Raw genomic sequence first — 23,026 nt, forward strand, 5'->3', positions numbered from 1 at the left:
CCTCAACCCGTATATCCGGCTCATCACAATACTGTTCACAAGGGGTCCAATGGCACGTTTCTCATATCGACTCCGAGTCTGACTCGAACTTCCCCGACCAATTGGTTAATGGCATTTTTTTTTTTTTTTTTTTTTTTGCGTATTGATTCCGGAATTCCATTTGAAAAACGGTGTGTAGTGACGATGTGTTTGCGGAATTCGTACACTTCCAGTTAGAGTCACTAAATAAGCTCACGAAAACAAGATGGCGATCCTGCTCTCCCTTGGACCTCAGTGTCGATACACTGAAGCGTAGCTTATTTAGTGACTCTACCTTCAGTGTAAGTCGTATTATCTGACATTTTTTCCTCGTACGGCCTTTCCCGGTGCGGCTTGAATTGGAATGAGTTCAGAGTGGTACAAGACGAGCGCGGTATGGAGTTGTGCGGGGCATGAGTTGTCCTGCAATGAGACAGTGGAGGATCTAGGGGGAGGGGCGGTTGGGTGGCCGCCCCACACCAAAACAAAAAACAACATTCGTTTAAACATTGAATTGCCCCCTCCCCCACTACGCGCTTCGAGAAAGAACTCCCCCCCCCCCCCACCCAAAACAAAAAAGAAAAAAGAAAAAGTGAGGGTGTGAATCCGCCCCTGGAATGAGCTGTCTTTGTATATGAGCTGGGGTAGAGCCGTGACACCGTACGTCCAGAAGAGCGCTGGTGCGAGCAAGTTGGTAAAGATCTACAAAAATCATGGCGAAACAAGGAAAAAAACACGAACGGCACAGACAACACAATCGCCTTCTATAACAACTCTTGTTAGAAGGCGATTGTGCACTCTAAAAACAGAACTTCACCGCACAGTACGCCCTGCACCAACCATTGCCACGAATGACAGGGTTATCGCTTCTGATTCGAAAGAGAGAGTGGGGCGTACGCTTTTTTCTGTCAATTTGGATATACAATAATTGACACAAAAAGGCGCACGCTTCCCTGTCTCTTCTATCATTCGTAGCAATGGTTGGTGCAGAGCGTGCTATGCGTGCTATGAAGTTCTGTTTTTAGAGTGTGTTGTCTGTGTTGTTCGTGTTTTCTCTCTTGTTTCGCCATGGTTTTTGTAGAACCGTGCGTCATTGTAAGTTCTTCTACAGTAAGCTGATTTTACGTGTGATTATAGAACGAGCGGGGGATCTGATTTACAAGATTTGTCGATAAGAAGGAATGAGACACCGATGTATCGCTTAGACATCTATGCCGCTCCTGAGGCGTGTCACGCGCGGTGTTCTGAAGAGCCCCAAAGCGGCCAAAACGGCTGTCCGTATCTGGGATATAGTGACGCCCTTCATACACATACACTACAGGGTGTGCCAGAAAACGTGTAATTAAATTATACTAATCATGCGACAAAATAAAAACATTCATTTGCGGCACGTTTCGGCTCACTTTTTCTACTATCCCTGTGTCGGCTGGGTTTAGCTAGAGTCTCTAGGTATAGCAACACCCTTTCGTCGGACTGCGAGCGAGGGCGCGCAAAAAGTGGTCGAGCGCAAGGCTGTGGTCGCTCCGAAATGCATGATGTTCGGCTATTTTTTCCGATGGGATGGCTCCTCAATATCTGTGTAAATTATCATGAACTTGAGTAAATTCGGCATGCGCTTTGCACTTGTGGGATTAAAAAGCTACCTTTGCTTGGCAAATTTCCGAGTTAGATGACATTCACATCAGGAAGTGGCAAAAACCTAGTAAGAACAAACGCCGTTGACCGCGTGATTCTATAGGAGGCGTACTTTCTAATGTTATGATTTAATGACACGTTTTCTGGGACACCCTATATACTTCAAGCTTGGTCTTATTTTTTTTCTGTAACTATTTACTGGCGTATTTCAGAAATACGCTCAAAAACGGGCACGACGTCAATTTGCGACGGATCTCTGATGGGCGCTCCGGTGTATCAGGCGATGAGGCAGTGGACAGAGTAGCATGCAAGTACTCACTTCTTGCCTCGCATCCAAACTCTATCCCATCTGTTTCACGAAGAGTGATGCAAAGCAACCACTTTGATCTTTTAGCAATCAGACGACACTCCTGGTTTACGGAAATACGAGCACCTCAGCCTAAGGCTGGTTTCACACGACCGTATTTGCCGTCCGTTTGTTTCAAAAATAGTACTTAAAGGCACTTGAGCTCCGTATAGGTTGCAATGTGTCCGCTTTGGCTCCGTTAAAAACACGGCCGTGAAAAACGTTCGTGTGAAATCGGCCTAAGACTACGTAACCCCCGAGCTTCAATGTGGCTTTCACTCGGCCACCCTGAGTTTAGCAGATAGCGATATCATTCGAGACGATGGTTGGCTAGGAACGTACTATGCGGTGAAGTTCATTTTTAAGAGTGCACATTATGCATATCCCAGACAGGGGCGGATCCAGACCCTCGATTTGGGGGCCTGTTTCTTGGTCGGAGCGCGTAGTGGGGGAGGGGAGAGAGGGAAATCCAATGTATAAACTTTTTCTTTTTTTGGGGGGGGGGGAGGGGGGCGATGCCCCCTGGATCCTCCACTGGTACCAGATAGGCACCTCCCCTGCTTTGAACAAATCAAGACAAGTAATTATATCACTCGGAGTGATGGTAAGCTAGAGCATGCTATGTAGGAGCAGTGTAGGAGAGACATGTGGCGGTACTGTTGCGCAGGGATGGACATAAATACATTTCTTGAGTATTTAAATAGAAATACAAAATACTTTGTTGAAAATGTATTCAAATACTCTGTATAAATACTGTTCAATATGAGTATTTAAATACAAAATATAAATACAGTATTTAAATACCAGAACTACTACCATAAATACTGTGAGATGTCACCTGGAATTATTGCAATAATCATACAACAAATTAGCAAGGAACAATAGCATTTATTTGTTAGATGATCATGGCGATTTTAATATTAGAAGTTTCTCGAAGACTGCATCTCCCAGGTACCTTCTGTTCGCAAAGGAGAACACCTCTCCGCGGGCACCGATGAAGAAAAGGCTTGTATGAAATTTGACGAAGATGTTTCGTACAACAAGGTAGTCGAATAGACCCAACCGTTGTCCGCAAAAACAATGAAAATCTCGGCATCTAAAACGGTTTGTCGCATGCGCGTGCTTGCAAAAAAACCCTGCATAACTGCTCGGCTCTCCAAACTCTGTTTTGCCCTTCTTACCGAAAGGTCAAATGCAGGGCACCTTTAAAATATAAGTCAGTACCTTGCGTATTTAGGAGTATTGATTGAAGAATTTACAAAAATAAATACCCCAAAATTGGTATCTAAATATATACATATATATATATACATATACATTTTTCAAGTCTGTATTTAAATACAAAGTATAAATACGTGTATTTATATTTTAAATACTATTTTAATGACAATGTATTTAAATACTGCCCATCCCTGCTTTGGCATAAGTCCATATTTGTTCCTCTAATCACACACAACAAGGGGACTGTTTTGGGACCCTGTTATGGCGTTATGTACCTGTGTTGTCCTGTATATAGGGACTTGTATTTTTACCTGTAGGCTGAGCTTGAAGTATTATCGAGACTTCTCGGCTAACCATATTTGACAAAAAAAAAAAAAAAAAGTAGAAGCGAAAGGCAGACATTTAGGTGGTAGATGTCTCAACCAGGGATTTGCGCAGGATTTGCGCAGGATTGTCACCTTGGAGGTTCGGGGTAGATATTGAAATTCCGTGGCGCGCGGGTAATACTCGCATCTCCTGATTTTGGGGGCATTTTTGGCCCATGTTGAACTATTTTGGCTTGTTTAGCAGGTATTTGGGAAGTGTTGTAACATTCTTGGGACTGTATTTGGGGTATGTGTGTGTTTGGGGGTGGGGTGCTAGGAAAATCCCTAGGTTCAACGAAGACGAAATATTGTTGGGTGTATCGATTTTAGATATATTTTTATTATACGGCAAGCTACTTCGACCCCCCCCCCCCCCCCCCCAAGCGTTTAACGAGATTAGAATTCTTGTTCTGAGGGATCTCTACTTCGTGAGTGATCACAAAAGTGAACGAAGCACGAAATGCGTTTTTTTTTTTCTTTTTTGGTTATCCTCTGAAAGCGTTCGGAAAGTTTCTAAGACCCACGCCGGAATTCTAACCTCATTAGAAATAGGAATCACTGAAATATACCAGCCAGGACTTCTGACACGCAAATTTCACAATTTCTCGAGGCTGTAAGGCGTGGTTTATCGATATTTTGGAATGGGGTGCTGTCTGGGTCCACTGTTTCCCACAGCTCAAAACGCGGATTTTTGTTGAAGATGACAAGGGCTTACATGCTATTTATATACATATATATCTATAAAGTGTTACGTAGGATCTATTCATGTCAAGTCCGCGCTTTAGAAGTGGTGTTTGTACAAAGAAACACTACACATAAATACTAGAGGGTACCGCATCCAGCAAAGAGAATGCAATAAATAGGCAGAAGACGCGTTCCGAACGACTTTGCATGGTTACTGGTAGATTAAACTAGTCCTGTTCTAGTCTCCATAGTCTCCATAGCTGAGCCAGATGTTGTGTAAACTTGGATCCATGCTATCGAAGAGACGCAATACGTCAAGCAGTAATTTTTGCTCGTTGGCGTGCCGTGACATGCCTTTTCAAGAAGCCACACAAAAATGCCATCACTTTTTCTTCCCTTCTGAATTTATATCTCATTTGTTTATGAATAGTCGGATGCAATGAACGAAAGCATATCCCAGTAAACAATACGGTGCGTAACAGAAGTTGCCGAGATGGCCTCCGCACTAGAAAGTGCGGAGCGGCTTGTTTTTCCGAATTTCGATGCAATTTTCGTGTTCCTTTTGCTTCCATCGGCATATGAAACACGCTTGCTTTTCTGATATACTTTATTATCATAATTTTAAACGACATCGATACACAGACATGGAGGGAGGATGTAAACAATCCTGCATACATGGCGCACGCCATCCATGTTTACCGGCATCGAGCACGACACAGAGCACGACGCCAAGCATGCCACTAAGCCTAATGTTGTTGTCAAAATAAAGTGATGTGCACAACATGCGATGTCGGCACGAAATGTTAAAATCTACAACTGAGAAATGTAATTCGACGCCGTTGAAACTCTTCGGGGATCACAAACGCCAAACAGTCCCCATACATAGGGAAAGTTCTGTGGCGCAAAACAGCGACCATACTTTCTGAGACACTCAAGACCAGACACGGTCTTGTGCTACAACGTCTTCCTAGTTTGGTACTCAGTCTTCAATCTACGCTATTTTCCGCGGAATATCTCAGAGACACCAAGAAATTTGATGGCGGAGGACTTCCTCATAGGGGAGACTTTCCGTGGCATGATAGGGACATCCGTGTACCTATGTGGGGATTTTCAAGTCGAAGGCGCAAAGTGGAGTTGGCGGCTTGGTTGGATGTTGTTGTATGGTATGTGGGCAACGTGTATGCAGCGTAGTACGTCACTAGTAATCTAGTAAAGGTATGATAGTAACTAGTTATAATGCTGTTGGGCTCTGCTGACAACCAATGAATGCGCTATGCCAAATCTACGGTGTGCGATTGGAAATGCTGCTGTGGTGGTGGTAATACCACAAGAGCCAAGATGGCGTCTTCTCGTTCCTCTGCTTGTGTCGCATCCACAATGGCTGGGAGGACGGCGATGAAATTGGCCAGGGCACTAGACCGACAAGGCAAGCACGTGGAGGCCTCGTGATATGGTCTTGATGATCACTACTGGTCGTATTGGATATCGTAGTGATGACAGAGCCCCAGCTGTTTAGAACAAGGAAGAACTCGAGAAGGAGAGGTAGTGCAACAATGGTACTTCTGGAGATGTCTGATATTGCCAGGTGTGAGACAAAAGTCATGACGCAGGAATCACGGCTATGGTGGAGAAGGTACAAAGTTGACCTGTAAGACACGCACAAACACAACGTCGACACTAAGAATCAGAAGGCAAAACGCACGGTAAGTTCTTATTGTCCCCATGAACTGTATGCTTTGACCGTAGGCAAAAATCTAAACAGCACATGCTTGATGTCTTGGTCAGGTTACCTTTTCTATTACGGAGTTTTTGCTTGCCTGCCTGCATTTTGTGGCCAAGGGCGGGTCTAGAGGGGGGGGGGGGGGGGGGGGGGGTCAGGATGTCCTGACCCCTCCTCAATTTCTGTCTTCACATAGTGTTTAATTGACCCAGATCGTGTATATCTACCATGCTGGTCAAGGCTGGACCCCCCTCTCAGAAAAATCCTGGATACGCCCCTATTTGTGGCATTCTATCAACCCATAACTGGCCTCTTCGGCGCATGACGCTCGAGTATCTAGCATTTGCGGGCCAGCGAAATCGCATGCGGCTTACAAGGTGTGTGACAAAGACAACAGGTCAAGTCACTAATAGCAAGCTATGCAGCCTCCTCTGGCTATTACCTAATGTGGTTATTTCATCATTTGTAAAAAATGAAGTAAAAATGCAGATGCCTAGATGAAACCGGGTTCCGAGAAAAAATTTGTGCATGCCTTTCCCTGTGCTGGGTCGTAGTTATATTTAATGTGCCGATTATACTGTACTTAACATTCGAAAGCACATTTTTAGATCATTTTCTTGGAATCAACAATTCATCAGTAACTGAGAACAACAGAGCTGCCATCATTCAGGTTTTGCAAGATTTTCTTTGACAAAGTGAAACCCACAAATTTTCGCATTGATGTCACATCCCCATTGTATTACGAAGAATCTTGTGAAATTTTTCTCAGTATTTTATCTTTGTGAACAGTTGCTTCCTGCTCCGTGAAATCTCGTAAGGAAAACAAAAATGAACACAACAGGACTCTTACATATTTATATTTTTGTCACTTTTGAACAGCGTTGAAGAAGACCAACTGTTTGGCCCAGAAAAATGTAGACTGAGCCGCAGATATTATATCCTACATCACTGTCCTCACATATTGTAGCAATGGGCACTGGTCAGTGCTGGGAAGTCCCGGCTGACTGCGTGGTGAAATCTCATATGGTCTGACGCGGCCTTATGAAAGGGGGAGAGGGAGCAAACCCAAAATGCCCCCTTCACAACATACTGCCTGTCAGTAGTTAGAGTTCAGAGTTAGAGTTCAGTAGTTAGAGTTAAAACTCCGATACATATGACCGCCCTGTGCTCCTCGGCACATTGCAGGCTGACATACCCAATGTTGGCACAAAGCATCCTTGCTGGCTTTACTGGGTAATGCACATTGTGCCTTCCTCCAAGTATGTCACCAGGTCCCCAGATGGAGTGAAACACCACTGGCTGCTGGGATAGTGACACCCTCAACAAGCAAGCACACATACACCACGTGCGGCCTTTGAGCTTTGGCTTTATATATGTATGTGTCTGCTAAAAAGTGAAAAGCCAGATGACCGTAAAGCGAAAGTGATACAAGTAAACACTAAATAAGCCATGGACAGTAAGAACAGGGAAGTAACGAAGTATTCAAAAACCATTTACACAACTACTGGTACGGATATCAACACTGTAGCGGAAACTCCACATTCTTTAGGACATCGTACACAAATGAATACGAATAGGCTACTACGATGATGACAAATTGTGCAAACATGCATGAAAGGAATGGGGAATGTACGTCACACATATCCCCCCACGTGATCTTGTACTCTTCAGGTTCAAAGGGATCTCATTTTTCGTTATTTCATACACGAGCTAAGAATCGAAAGCATGCAATCACTACTTCCACCAATTGGAAGCCTTCTCAAGTTTCATCATCAGATAAAGCAGCATCAGATGCGAAACTTTAGAGTGTAAGAAAAAAGCATCCTCTCGGTTCAATTCTTAACTTGTGTGTTTTGTTTAAATGAGGAGTTGTATCCGTCTACATATGGAGATTCCATGTAAGAATGAAGTGCAGCATGCAATGCATGCTAGGCATTTACAACCTTGCGTAGGTCGACATGCCTAAGGAATTTTATGCCTAGATACAGTTATGTTCTTTATGTTATGATCTTGTGTGTTTCCACAGGTCTGGGCCACATTAGCATTCTTGATGGTGGACATCACACATCGAAGATAGAGCTTACTCAAGTGAATTTTCAACTGTGTGCTGCACAAGAGCATGTGGTGATGGTGTAGTGATGTGAAGTGTTTTTAGTCAGAGAGCGGGAAGATTGATATAAATATGTTATTTTAGAGTAGTGCAGTGCAGTGCGGTGCGGTGTGGTGTAGTGAATCATGGTGCTTTGTGGTGAAATGCAGTCAGTTGCAGTGGTGCAAACGGGAATCGCGTAGTGCAGTTGAAAGCAGAATAGCGATATTCCTTTGGATGTTGTGGGGAATATGGGTATTGAATACGTCATGTGCAGTGGTGTGTTGTGCTGCTATCTTACAGCATGGTGTCAATCGAAAGTTTAGTGCAGTGAAACAAAGCAAGTCTATCAGTTTACTACAAAGTCCATGACAGAGCATGGCACAAAGCTCACCAGTGACCACTGTGTTTGGAAGGCTAGAAGATGCAATTATCGGCTAACGAATGCTACAGGAAATGTGCAGAAGAATTTCAAAGCTTAGCCTGACCATCTGTGCACTGACTTCTTATGGGAGCCACCAGTCACCAAGGTAAGCTATCTAAACTTCATGTATATACAGAGTGGTTATTTTTATCCTTTACACATTTTTTTTTATAAAAAAGCTATGAGAACAGCATAAATATTGTTTTTGCAATTGAGTTATACGTCCAGGCAGACATCCTCTCAAAGAAATTGTGCAACTACAAGGTGACTAATTAACTAAAATTCCTTCATTAACTCTTTAATTAGGAAATTTTGGGCAAAAGCGAGATAGCGGAATGAGAGACTCAAATCCAAATCAAGACCGAAAAAGCTCGCCTGAGGAGCGCATCACCCTCGCAGACGGAGGCTTATCTTGGCCGGAAAGCGGTTTATCTGGCCAGCTGAGCGGCACCTACTCCAATTATATACATCACTCCCAATCACATGGCTCTCTGATGTGGAATGAGCGCTGTGCTCCTTGCATTCCTGGTCACCGCAGTCTCGGTTTCGGCTTAGTTGCATATCAAAATTGTGGGATGGATATTTTAACACACGTGCGTGTTTCAGGACTTTTAAAACCTGGAATGGCTTTCAACGAGGATAGTCTCTCATTCTGCTACCTCCCTTTTGCCCGAGATTACCTGATTAAAGAGTTAATTAATGAATATGAGCCCATCAGTCATCTCGTATTGCATACTTTCTTCGAGAGGATGTCCACCTGGCCATGGAACTCAACTGTAAAATCGCCATTTATGCTGTTCTCGTAGCTTTTTCATAAAAAATCTGTACAGGAATAAAAATATACACCCTGTATAACGGTCGTCAAAATGTACTCCGTTTGGCGACATGTTTGGCAAGCTTTAAAAGCTTCAAAACTGAAAGGTGTACTTGAACACCAGAGTACCCATGAATACAAAACAAAGAAAAATTTGAAAGCTTCACATTTTATTCAACTACTTTTTCAACTTTCAGCAACATCCTACTTCAATACTATTCACATACATGTATACATACATAGTTTTGGTGTATGCATATTTGTGTACAAAGTATAGATAATTATATGTAAGTTAAAAAGTACCCCTCGAATCTAAAAACCATAGTTGTTAATGTATTCTTGCCACCCCTCAAGCTTGCTGAAATTGTAAAATTAGTTTAAACATGGAAAGGATGAGATATGGTTCAATGTACATGTGAAATACATTACAAAAAGTTCGAAAATGGCATTACAGGGGTCCAGTGAAGGTATGGACTCTGTTTCAGAGACTACAGTCAATTCTGTACAGTGTGTTTCACGAAGGTCCCCCGGCCGAATAATTCGTAAGCAGGTGGTGCTATCAAAAAGCTTACTTTTCAGTGAGCATAACGGCGAAGAACTGAGGAGTGAGCAGCTTATTTGCATATATTCATTAATTCAATAAGATCCTGACTTTGAAGTTTTACTTAGGATGTTTTCGGAGCCTCTGTTTTACCACCTGGGACCTTCAGCAAAAAATATTCCAGAAACAACTTGCGTCGACACTTGGTGATTTTTTTCAACTAATTAATTGGTGTCGGTTTACATATTTTTTGCACAGAGCCAATGCACTCTTTGCACTCAACTAGCAATGCACTCTTTCGCTCAGCTATCCGGCTGAAAATACTCCTTATTCATATGTGGGCGCCATCTATGTGGGTCATTCCATGCGAAACGTCCCAGGCATTGCGCTTGACCATCCCTGATTTCTTTCAAATAAATTGTGGTTGATTGTTCCCATGCAGCCAACGTACTCCCGGCTTATTTTTGCCGCAAAATATTTTTCGCACCATGGCCGCCTCTTGGAGATTGCGATTGGACTTGTAGCGTACCTGGCGAAAAAAAATTCTAGCAAAATAGGTTTTGCTGGAATTCCAACCAAATCTCTTCTGAGTGAAGGCAAAGCATAATACTTTCGTGCCAAGACCAGTTGAAGGTTGATTAACACTTTTTATCAAGAGTTTATGCCCCGAGAAAACTGAAAAATTTCGGGAACTTTTGGAATTTCTTACGGATCTCTGCAATGTTTTCAGAGCTATTTAAACTGTTTAGCTCTGCTGTGTAGGAGGCACAGAACGTGCTAAAAATATTTTGAGGCACGGACTTGGAAGAGTACCCAGAAAGAAATGATCAATTTCGGAAATATTGCTTTTTACCACATATTCAGCCGGCAATTGCACACTGAGGTGGTCCTGATAAAAATATGAGACAAATTGCATTTGATAGTGTGCCACTTGAACATTTATTTTACAAAGTTTCATCGAAACACTTTTTCTTTTAGCAGCGAAAAAAATTTTTGAACTTGACCACCCTCGCACTCATCCGGCATTGCCCCTCAAGGCTGCTTCACCCGAAGACACATCGCCACTGCTGCTGCCGCCAAACGCACACGGGAGCTGCCCAAACTGAAATGCGTTCTTCAGCAAAGAAACAAACAAAACAAAAAACTAAAGAAATTAACCTTCCAAGCTTCAGGTTCTCACGAGAACGGCCTGCTGTGGCGACCCAGTTCAGTAGGAGCACTGGGCCCAGGGATGTACTTCGGTGACAACAGGCACTGGCGGGCTATTGAATAACCATAATCTGTTCGGGCGATGACGCACACAGCGCTTACTAACACTGACTCTACAGCGCCAGGCAATAATGGGGGGGGGGATATGTTTAATGATGATAAAAAAAGGAAGGGAAAGGTTAGTCACGACGGAGGCTTGCTATTCCCAAAAGCAAAGAAAAACAAACAAATAGTAAGAAGAAGAAACAGAGACACAGAAAGTTATGGAGAAACACAGAAAAGAAACAGGTCTTTCACTAGTCGACAACAACTCACAACTCAACTCTTCACTCTTCGACTTCACTCTTTCGGCTATCAGCAAAGAACACGATAAGACAAGGAAAGACTTAAAACTGCCAAGTGACGTCATTGAATATAAGGAGCCAGCTCTGGAGGACGGTGTCGCCTCCGATCAAAGTGAGACAGATACATGTAATAGACGCAGACCCGTCGTCGTCGAGGTACATCCCTGGCACCAGTGCTCCTTGTGTACGGCGCCACCGCAGACGGCTGTTCTCATGAGAACCTGAAGCTTCGAAAGTTAATTTGTAGATAAAATATGTTTTTGCAGGCAACGCAAATCGGTTTGGACAGCTCCCGTATGCGTTTGGCAGCAGCGGCGGCGATGCGTCTACGGCTGAAGCAGCTTTGAGGGGCAATGCCGGATGAGTGCGGGGGTGGTCAAGTTCAAAATTTTTTTTCGCTGCTAAAACAAAAAGTGTTTCGATGAAACTTTGCAAAATAAATGTTCAAGGGGCACACTATCAAATGCAATTTGTCTCATATTTTTATCAGGACCACCTCAGTGTGCAATTGACAGCTGAATATGTGGTAAAAAGCAATATTTCCGAAATTCTTGATTTCTTTCTGCGTTCTCTTCCAAGTCTGCGCGTCTCAAAATATTTTTAACGTGTTCTATGCCTCCTACACAACAGGGCTAAACAGTTTAAATAGCTCTGAAAACATTGCAGAGATCCGTAAAAAATTCCAAAAGTTCCTGAAATTTTTCAGTTTTCTCGGGGCATAAACTCTCGATAAAAAGTGTTAATCAACCTTCAACTGGTCTTGGCACGAAAGTATTATGCTTTGCCTTCACTCAGAAGAGATTTGGTTGGAATTCGCGCAAAAGCTATTTTGCTATAATTTTTTTCGCCAGGTAGGTTACATGTCAAATCGCAATCTTCAAGAGGCGGCCATGGCGCGAAAAATTTTTTTTGGGGGCAAAAATAAGCCGGGAGTACATTGGCTGCATGGGAACAATCAACCACAATTTATTTGAAAGAAATCAGGGATGGTCGAGCGCAATGTCTGGGGCGTTTGGCATGGAATGACCCATGTGCAAAAACGATACTACGTTTAAGTGCCATGTTTGAGTATAGCTGCGGGTGGTTTCGGTTTTCGCAACATCGCCTACCGCTAACAACGCGGCACCCCGGAAGGTTGACTGACAATACCCCATTAGTGTTCCGTGCCACTGTGCACACAAAAGGGCAATGTTGGCCCCAATAACGAGAAGGTTAGTCGTCAGTTCACTGTTATTGCTTCTGAATAATTAAAAATGCACGTGGCACGGTCGAGGGCAGAACATGCTTGGATTGCGTTTGTTTCGCATATCACGAGCCTGCAACTTCTTTCAGAAGTAGGTCTATGCTACATGCGAGTTACAAAGGACTCTATTTATGTGCAGAAGTGCTGAATTTCCAGTGGAAGCATGCTGCCAGACCCACATTTAGAAAATCATTAGAAAATTAGCTTTGTGCACTGTCTCTCTTAGCAGTGCATGTCACTTCTGGTCAGTGTTGCTATAATTACTTTTAAAAAGGAGCTGTCTACCAAGCAGGTAAACAAGTATGACACATCAGATTTGAGAGCAAAACCAATGTGTTCCTTCTGGTGTGCTGTTGCATCATTAAGAAAAACGACACATAATCACAGAAAGTCTGGTTTTCTGTATCTCCAAGGAGGAGGCTCTTCCTCTTTCTTTGTGTGAGCAGTCAACGTGCCCCACTTGATTTCCATCGCAAAGAACATATTTCTGTTCACCCTTTGTTTGGGCACCAACAGGTACAGGTGTGAGTACATACTTGAAAGAACATCTGATATTTTACTCAAGGTACACAAGATGTGTCTAGTCACAGGTGCTTAAATACTTTTACTCCGTTATTGAACAGACCCAGCAGATAAACAGACATTTCCGTAGTAAGATCATCTCTAAACATCTGCCAGTCCACGTTACACAAACACGCACGTAGGGACCTGCTACGTGACTGCGTAACACACCGCATCACGACACTGTTCAAAAGCATGGTGTCGGAGCGAACCGAAAACCAAAAAAAAAAAAAAAGCTATTTTGGGGGGAACCGGAATGGAGTCGAAACCGTATACGCTTTTTTTGCTCTGGAGGGGAACCGAAAAATTTATTTAACGGTTTGCGGTCCAAGAAAAAATTTCGCCAGTTTAGACTACGAATAGGCAAATGAAATGTTGTCGCCTGTTCCGAAGTCATGTCATGTATACTTTACGAGGGTTACGGTCGAATGTATGTCAGTATACTATTACCCTTAGGCTGCCTTTGTAACATTTTATCACACTTAGACTTAGAGGTACATGTGACTGATTGTGACTCTCTACCAATGTGCTGTAGTGTTCGTTCTAATTTCATCTGTCCAAACACTCCTCTCTGGTTACGTTCCCCTTAAGAGGAAACACACTCAACTAAACAGCGACCCGCACGACCCAACTGTCGCGCAACGTGTCCCTTGTTTGAGAGCAGCGAAGTTGAATACATTTACCCCACGGTGCGCTGCCAACGCCGAATCCGTGAGAGCAGGCACATGCGAAGTGGTGCCTCTTTTGTGGACAGGACACACAAAAGAAAACGGAGCTGTCGAGCGCATTTGTGAGTGAAGGTGTTCCTCAATTTGTGTCATACTCGTGCGGTGGTGCTTGCTGGCTAGAAAACAGCAACAGACATTCGGATGGGACGCGATCGCACCAATCCAGCAAGTACGTACGTTACGTATGCCATTGCAACAAACAAGTCCGTCTGTCTGGTAGGCAACTGTGGACACGCGCTTTCTGGCGACCATGGTTCCAATTTGCAGAGACACAAGCAGTGGTGTCATAAAGAGGAGTATGATAAGATATCTAACGAGAAAGCAGCCAAGCGCCGGCTGCCAGGCAGGCATGAAGACTCACCTGCCACGGAGACTAAGCAAGTGAGCATAGAAACCATGCTTCGTCCAACAACGGCGCAACAAGTCTTGCTTGAGATCACTGAGGACATGATCCTGAATGCTGGTGTTGAACTGGTGACCAAGAATGGGCACCAGCTCCGGTGGTGCAGCGGTAACGCGTGCGCTTGGAGACTGGGAGGTCCGCGGTTCGAATCCGCGGGCCGGCTGTGCCGTCTGGGGTTTTTCCTGGGTTTCCCTCAGATGTGTAATAGGCGTATGCCGGCACAGTTCCCCTGAAGTCGGCCCATGGACGCAGCTATCCTCCCCCCGAGCGGATTCCGCTCGGTCTTCCACTTCACCCTTTCCTCTCCTCCTCTCCACCACCTTTCCCTTCCCGAGAAACATGCTGCCTATTCAGGCAGGCAGACCTCTCGGGTTCCTCCCAACGACACTCCTCCTCCTCCTCCACCAAGAATGGGCGGCCGTTCTGCCTTGTCGACGACTCCGATTTCTGACGTGTCATTGACCCTGTTCTTGACGCCTTGTGTGCACAACACGGCTTAATAACAGCTGAGACTGTTAGAAGCAAGGTTGAAGAACATGCCAGAGGGAAGCGGGAACAAATATCAGAGTCACTGAGAAATCAAATGTTCTGTGTCAAGCTTGACTATGCAACTCGACTTGATTGCGTACTTCTTGGAATTAACATGCAGTATGTGGCTTACGGAAAGCTAGTAATTCACCAGCTCGCCATGAAAGAGCGGTATGAGAGGCTCACGGCTGAAATCCTTGCTCGTGAGGTGCTAGAAGTACTGTCGCACTACGATGTCGGTGTGAACCAAGTTTACAGTGTCACAACAGATAACGGTGCGAACATGATTAAGGCTCTTCGACTGCTTAGTGAAATGGAGGACGAGGAGCGGGATAGATTGGCATCTGAAGAGGAAAACGAACTCGAGGCCGAGCCCCATGCATTCCAGTCTATGGTGGCTCTCAATTCTGAGAGCATGCTTCTTTCAAACCTGGATCGTTCTGGTTTGCTGAAAGGGATGAGGTGCGCCGCTCACACACTGCAACTTGCAGTCAACGATGCGCTGAAGGTTTCGGGTTGTAGCCATCTTGTTGAAGACTCCTGCGTTCTCATAAAAAAGATGTGTGTCCAATCTGTTATGGCCTTAAAGGAGCACAGAGGGCCATCCCAAAAAATTTCAGATTAAGACATCGGATGAAAGTGTGTGTGCCGAATAGCGTGAAAGGTTTTGATGTGTGCAATTTGTTTCCCAGAAAAAAACTCATAAACATAGCTACGCGCCTTCACCCTTAACTCGCCACTCCAGCTATAACGAGGATGAGGAGGTATGATGGCACGTCACCGATGATGGCGTAAGGAGACTCGTTCTGGTTTGTCGGTCAGTGGGGGTCAGCGCCTTGTCCCTTTGCCGCCATAAACCTGTTTTGCCAGTTTTCCTGGAGAATTGGGGATAGAAGGAGCGGCCAAAGCATTACCGAGCAAGGAGAAAGGCTTTCTCAGAACCCCGAACAGCCGAGTAGCAGACGACAGTGGAGTAGCAGACAACATTTCTCTAGGCCAATCAGCGAGCGTTCTCCTTATAGCGTCAGCGCGAGGTTCCAGGCAGATCACAGGCTGGTACTGCTCTTCACCACCGTTGCGCACGGTCGCTTTTTGCAGCGTATTTTAAATTCAATTTCTGCGATAATTATGACTCTGTGGTGTAAATTACTTCGCATAGTGCATCTTACTGGCCTACTTAACAGTTTTATAGGAAGAAAACTGGGTGTCAAAAATGACTTCTGTGCTACTTTAATAAGAAAGCTCGGGCCAAAGAAGCCAGTCATCGACTGCCCGACGTGCTGGATGCCCACTCTGCACATGATCGTCAGCCTGATAGAGATAAGAGGATTTGCCGAGGGCTTCCTCTGAAGCGAAGAAAGCCTACGATGAAATGAACACATGTGGGTAGAGGTAGAACAGCTAGCTGCGGTGCTCCAGCCTACAGAGGAAGCGACGAAAGCCTTGCAGAGAGAGCAGCTGACTATAGGAGACTTCTACGGCACATGGCTGAAGTGTGTCACGGATACTTCCCGAATTTCTTCTCCCTTCGCGGAGGCATTAACCCAGTCAATGAAAAGAAGGGAGGGGCAGCTTCTTGAGACAGATATCTTCTGTGAAGCGGTATACATGGATCCTTGGTACCGTGTCCTTCTCACTCCCGAGCAGAAGTTCCAGGCCAGAATGCACTTAAACAAGACATGGAAACAGATCGCGTCTTTGCAAAGTGAGACACAGAGCGGCGTTGCACCGGGGTAGTCACGGAAATTTCAGGTGATCCGGAAGATGCTCTCGACTGTCTACTGAAAGAAAAGGAAGCCGAAGCTGGTTTGCACTCGCACAGTGCGAGTTCCTTCGGGGTTGGACAGGTTGATGTGCAGAGTCTTCTGGAAATGCTAGACAAGGAACTGCGTCTTCCACGAGACAAGAACGTTTTGCAGTTCTGGGAGGAGAGGAAACAACGTCACCCAGAAGTTCACGCTTTGGCGGCAGTTGCCCTTAGCGTGCCAGCTACACGAGTCAGCGTGGAACGAGCTTTCTCCGCGCTAAAGTTAGTTCTGTCGGCTCAGGGGTCTCGCCTTTCTCCAGGGACTCTCGATGATGTGCTCTTTCTGCAGTCAGCCACAAAATAGTTACCGACTATCATGCGCTACAAGGAAGGAGAAAGCCTATTTGAATACCATGTATGCGGAATAAACAGGTTTACATTTTGCAACATTGAATTTTTTTTCTTCTTCTGGGAATGCATATGGCTACCAGAGGCAGAACCGGTTAAAACTGGTATGAACGTTTTTATTTATTTATTTTTTGCTCGGGAGCAGAACCGGTACCGAACCGTTGATGATAGAACAGGAACGAAAAACGTTTCGGTTCGACACCCCGTTCAAAAGCAACAGAGTCCTAAAAGTGCGCATCTGAATGAAGTTGTCCGTAAGAAACGGCAGTTTCTTGAGCTCGGCTGTCCATTCTTCCTGCTTGCCTGTCATCCTAAAAACTTGAATCTCAAGGATGCTGACTGTCCCGCTTGTCCCTCTACAGGAAATCGCACATCTCACGACTGCCCAAATACTCAAACATGGCGCCGCCGACAGTCGCTGCCACAAGATAGCAGCACTTATTGAGAAGGCGTATTACATGTTCATCTGCCTGGTTCACACTATAGGGGTGATGGAAGCTAAGGAACAGATGGAAGAGACGCTTCGGTATGCCGTCTCTTTCTCTACCCCACTAGTACACAGCGTTCACATCATTCGTCGCAACATTCGTCATCATCACGACCGAAACCAATTAATGACTCGAAAAATTCATTAAGTGTCGACACAGTTTTTTTTCTAGAATACTTTTCGCTGAAGGTCCCGATCGGTGAAACAGAGATTCCGAGAGCATTCAAAGTAAAATTTAAAAGTGAAGAGTTTTATTTAATTAATGAGCATACGCAAATCAGCCGCACACTGCTCAGTGCTCGGCCGATGTCTCAGGGATGCTCACTGAGAAGAAAGCGTTGTGATAGCACAACCTCTTTATGAATTACTTTATGCCACTTTAGGGGGGTTCTAGTAACCGAGAACTTAGCAAGAAGAGCCATGCCCAAACGTCTGGTTGACGGGGTTCGTTTCCTATGCCTCACATTGGTTGTGTTCGTTTAATGTACTCAAGCAACTAGAGAGAGAGGACTCTTGGATGGCGGAAATGCAGCGGTGCGGCTTTCGTGACGTCATCCCCATGGCAGTGACTCCCATTCTAAAATCCGAGGGCTCAACACTAGAGGTGCTTGAGAGTCAACACCCAATGACTCCCTTTTGTATGCGTGTTGGTGGAGTCAATGACGTGAGACGACTCTCGTGCATCACGACTCCGACTCACGGGAGTTGAATAAATGAACACAACCACTGAGCCCCCGTGACAAGGAACACTGGCTCTCTTGATCAAAATCCATTGTGCAACAGTGTTCCGCTTAATAATGCACGTAGCATTTGCGTAGTGCCGGTGTACTTCGTCCTTGCCAGAGGCACTTCGGCATTGGAATCACTGAATAGGGTAGTCTATTTATTGCCTCTACTCTACATGAGGGCATCTTGGAAAATGTCCTGCACCCAGGCTTTCCCCGTTCCCTTTTCTATGAATCATGCTAAGCCCTCCTTTAAAAAGTGGACAAAACAGCATAGGTGACATACACACTAGGTGCATTCTTTTTGAAAGAAAAGTGCCGCATTTGTACTGCACCAGTGCTTAAGTACATGCGAGGTGTATGACAAAAAGATCGTGAGAGGGTTGCACTCAAACTAGTTCAGGAGGTGCAGGCAGTGCAGGTGAAAAGAATGAACCTACTGTCTTCTTGAAAGGGCAGCTAGTTGTTGCAAAGCAGACAATAAGATGGCACGCAAGCGAAAGCTGCCTTGGGGCGATGTTAAGGAATACCTGGATTTTGAGATGTTCATGTCGCTATAGTCAGTGACAACTTAAACCCTACAATTGGGACCGCCCACTCATCCGTGGAAGGCTCCTGCGATTGGCTACCAGTTTTTGCACGACGCCTCCGCTTCACGATGTAGTGCTGGCTCTCTCTCTCTCTCCCCCCAGTCCCCACTTGGCCACGCCACACTACATTCGCGCGTGCGCTGAGTGATTCTTGTGTGGGGGCGGGGTGAAATGTATGACTTATGTTGTCACTGACTATAGTTGATTGTGACACAGATGTCGTTGTCTGCAGTAGAGTCACTAAATAAGCTACGCTTCAGAGTATCGACACTGAGTTCCAAGAGCGAGCATGCGCCATCTTGTTTCCGCGTCACACTGCACGTTAGCGCATCTATCCGCATCTATCGTGCGCGGGTGAAATGTTCCTTTTGTTTACGAGCAGCAGTTGACGGCCTTGAGCTCACCTTCACATGTTCTGGACGCTCAGGTGGACAATACATGGATTATCGCGCAACAATCATACACGCTTCTCTATCCCACAGGGAGCATTATGTTAGCCATCTTTGATCCTCAAATGGGGATGATACCGGTGTGGTGCAGAAACAAGATGGCGCTCCTGCTCTCCCTTGGACCTCAGTGTCGATACTCTGAAGCGTAGCTTATTTAGTGACTCTAGTCTGCAGCGCTGTACCGCATAACAATAAGCATTTTTGCAAGCAGCTTCACATTTTCTCAAAATTTCGGATATTAACCGAGTTCTAAAAAATAAATCACAAAACACTCCCAAAATTTGGAACCCTATTTATAAGTCATCAAGAGCCGCAGCACAATACCCTATACAGCTTACCCGAAATGTACCTCACCCACGTCCTCTAGTGGTGTGTACAAAACACGATTTCTGCTCTATTTGGCATGCAGTTTCGTTAGATATTATTGTGACTGAAGTAAACATGGTTCCTTATAAAACAGCATTTGATGCACATGTAGAAAAGGTTTGTGTCTCTGTGCAAAGCACTTTTTGTGTTAGCAGTTCCTGCAATTTTGAATGTGTGCAGTTTTTTTACCACAATTTTCAGAATGTGGCAGCGTAGCACAGCGAAAAAAAAAAAAGAAAAAGGTGGACCGTGTATATCTGTTTAGTGCCCCTTTAAACACTCCGTCAATCTCAATGTTGTCTTCTATCTCTCACCAGTTATTTAATATTTTTACAGGCGAGGTTTCACACCAGAAGTGTTCAGAGAAGAGAAGCAATGGTGCTAGAGATGGTAAGCCTGCTGGCGCAAAACCACTGTGGCAAACCGCACTTATATGAAAATGGAGGAAAAAAATTTAGGGTACCGATTCAAATATAGCAGCGGAGAAGCATCAGTCGAAAAGCCATTCATCTTTCAAACAGAGATTGCTCATCTGGGGTTCTCTACCATGTTTGCCATTTTTAGGTAACTCTGTTTGCAGCCCGCCCTTATGCCATCGTGGTGGCTGTTACAAACAATGATGATGATAAAGGTTATCATAATCAAAATTTAAAATGAGTCCCCTCCAGACTCACTTGCTCCCTCAACATGCCTCTACATTCTTCCAAGAATATAAATGGACATACCAACAGCAGATAGAATTGGCCATTAACTTGGGCTCAGAATGCCTTCTCAACCAGTTCTGCAGAAGCTTGGGAATGAAGCTCCAATTGCATCCAAGTCATTGCATCATGCATGCTTCTCGCCTATCACTGAGGTGCAACTCTAACCCATGGCCACGACGAAGAAAGAGATGGAGAAAGGTTATTGAATATAAGAAGTAATACATATGCACTGCCAGATCCAAGCCTACACCGGTGTGGCAGATTCACGCACAAGAAAAACAACCGCAGTGTTTTGAAAGTACAGCATATACTGGAACCGTGAAGAAGAAAACTTCGGGGCAATCACATTTACAAGGATCCGCCCAGATGCTCCCTTTCAGGAAAGAGAAGTGATTTCATGTCGTCATTCACTGCACCAGTGAGTACAGAAATACACAAAGGTCCAGAAACAGCAGTGGTGCAATCAGACAATGCTGTGAGAGTGATGTGCAAAATTTCGGTCTTGATTCCGTAAATTTTCTTTGTGTATCTGCGCGTGTGTGTATAGAATCCTTGTTGCTCAGCATTGTGCAGTGAAGTGCAGTGAATGTGCTAGGAAGTGCACAAAAGTGCGTGTGTGTGTGCGTGTTCATGCCAGCTGGCAGTTGAGTGCAGATAAATAATTAGTTACGATGTGTTAATGGCTTACTCCATTAAACGTAACTGCTCCTCTTAGAATTAAGCCCGTATAGTGAAGTGAGTGATCGTTTGTTAACCTGCGGTGTATAAGTAAGACAAAAAGCAGCAAAAGAAGTTCCAGAAGAACAAAAGGAAACAAGAGTAGAAGTGCAGAGCATTGAATGAAACACAAGAGCAATACCAAACAAGAAAGTCCTGGCTAGGAATAACTTGGCCACCAAGGGAGAGACTGGAAATCATGAACCGTGCCAAATGGCATCCAAGCTATTCCGATGCCAGATATTTCCGAATCAGAAGCGCTCACCAGAAGTGCTCACGGCACAATTATAAAAACAGAAAATTGAGGAAGAAGGTAGACTGAAATGGATTGAGCATGACACCTGCTACATACAATGTAAATCCCTGTATCTACGATACACAAAACAGTTACAACAAGATACCCTTATACGGTTTGGTTTGGCAACCTCATGAAATCAAACAACTCATTCAAACAGCTCAGGGAAAAGAGGTATGTGACTGTGTCATCCCTAATTGTGGTCTGCCTCGGCCAATTCTCGTTGTTTACCTCATGAAGTCATCCAGAATCGCACTGAGTGGCAAGGCAGTGCACAGCATAGAAGCGTTGTGTGAAGCCATACAATATAATGTGGTGCAGTGATGTGAAGTGTAGAGCAATGCAATTCTGAGCTATGCAGTGCGGTGCAGATGCTGAGTCGTGCTATGAAGTGTGGTGCAGTGCTGTGTAGTGCTGTGGTGAGTGGTGAAGTGAAGTGTGGTATAAAAGCAGTTGGGTGCAGTGTGGTGTGGTGTTGTGCAGTGCAGTGTTTCGCAAAGTGAGTGATTAAGGGCATTTTTAGTGAGTTTACACTATCCTTGTGCAAACATTATGCATTACAAAGTGGCTAGTGTTCATACACGTACAAAGTATTTAACACAAGCTATTAATAAATTTATATAGTATTACAAGTTGTACATATTATTTAATACTATTCATGTTACATTATGTACGTTGATACCACTGGCCACTTTGTGTTATCGCTCTGGTGTCTCAGGGCTCAATGAATCGTGGTGCTGGCATTTCTATTAAACTCAGACATTTTGAGAATTGGTATAAGCAGTATTTTCGCATTTCCAGCATTTCAGTATTTCTGGCTAGTTGTAAAAATATAATTGCACCCAGATGGAGAGTTTAAAACAGTACTTTTTCCACTGGCACTAGCACACGTTTCATTGTTCTCTGATGTATGACTTGTATTTTAAAATTATTATACTAGTTGTTGCATCTTGTGCATTTTGAATCATGTTACCACCCAGGCACATTACCAATGCTCCTCCAAAAATAATTTAAAAAGTTAAATTGAATGTTGGATGGTAAGCTAAGAAAAGTTTACCTTCAGGAATTTTCAGAATTTTGCCTTGATTATTGTCAGTATGGGACACATTTGGTCTGCATAAAGATTTCATGGTACTGTTGAACATTGGATATCTGCCTGAATTTTAAGGTTGCTCTTTCATAACAGCATTGATTTTGCATTGTAGTTTCTGCATCATTTTCTGCATTGAATTTTTTTGCCCAGTAATTACTACTAAACAGCTGCAAATATTATGCTGTTCTGAATAACAATAATACTAATGCAAATATAGTAAACCATCACACATACCTTATTGCACATTACATTAGATATCTTATTGCGTTACATTATTTGATAGCATATTTATAGATTACACAGATCTATATTGCCTATAGTTATGGTTACAGCATGAAGTGTTGCATGAAATCTCGCGAATTTGAACTATGCTAATATGATATACTGAAGAATTTGAGGAAGTGCTATGCCCCTGCAATGAGTTCCTGTTAACTTCATGCTTCTAAATTTAAAACAAAGCAGGTTGACTTTAGTTATATGCTTTGAATTAACCAGATTTTAGTGTATTTTGAGTGTTTAACTTTAATGTGTGAAAACAGTGATATATAATATTATAACTTGGTACTAATTAT

At 44.1% G+C, this 23,026-nt stretch overlaps 2 long non-coding RNA genes across 20 annotated transcripts in view; one reads left to right on the top strand and one right to left on the bottom strand.

Moving 5' to 3' along the window:
- LOC135377592 (uncharacterized) overlaps positions 1-23,026 on the bottom strand; it is a 32,298-nt gene that overhangs the window by 3,077 nt on the left and 6,195 nt on the right. For 4 of the 19 annotated variants that reach the window (XR_010418151.1, XR_010418140.1, XR_010418135.1 and 1 more), the window contains exon 5: positions 20,371-20,509. The exons of 12 other annotated variants lie outside the window; for them this stretch is intronic. This is a non-coding gene — a long non-coding RNA (uncharacterized LOC135377592). Of the gene's footprint in view, positions 1-4,858; positions 5,916-20,370; positions 20,510-23,026 lie in introns of those variants that run through there. 3 more of the 19 variants (XR_010418152.1, XR_010418138.1, XR_010418149.1) reach the window with 2 other exon arrangements.
- On the top strand, positions 5,300-22,267 carry LOC135377594 (uncharacterized). The gene is made up of 3 exons (XR_010418153.1): positions 5,300-5,972; positions 8,016-8,608; positions 19,982-22,267. It is a non-coding gene; the product is annotated as an uncharacterized LOC135377594 (long non-coding RNA).

The sequence above is a fragment of the Ornithodoros turicata genome, chromosome 1, assembly GCF_037126465.1.
Source record: "Ornithodoros turicata isolate Travis chromosome 1, ASM3712646v1, whole genome shotgun sequence".
In the NCBI taxonomy this organism is placed as follows: domain Eukaryota; kingdom Metazoa; phylum Arthropoda; class Arachnida; order Ixodida; family Argasidae; genus Ornithodoros; species Ornithodoros turicata.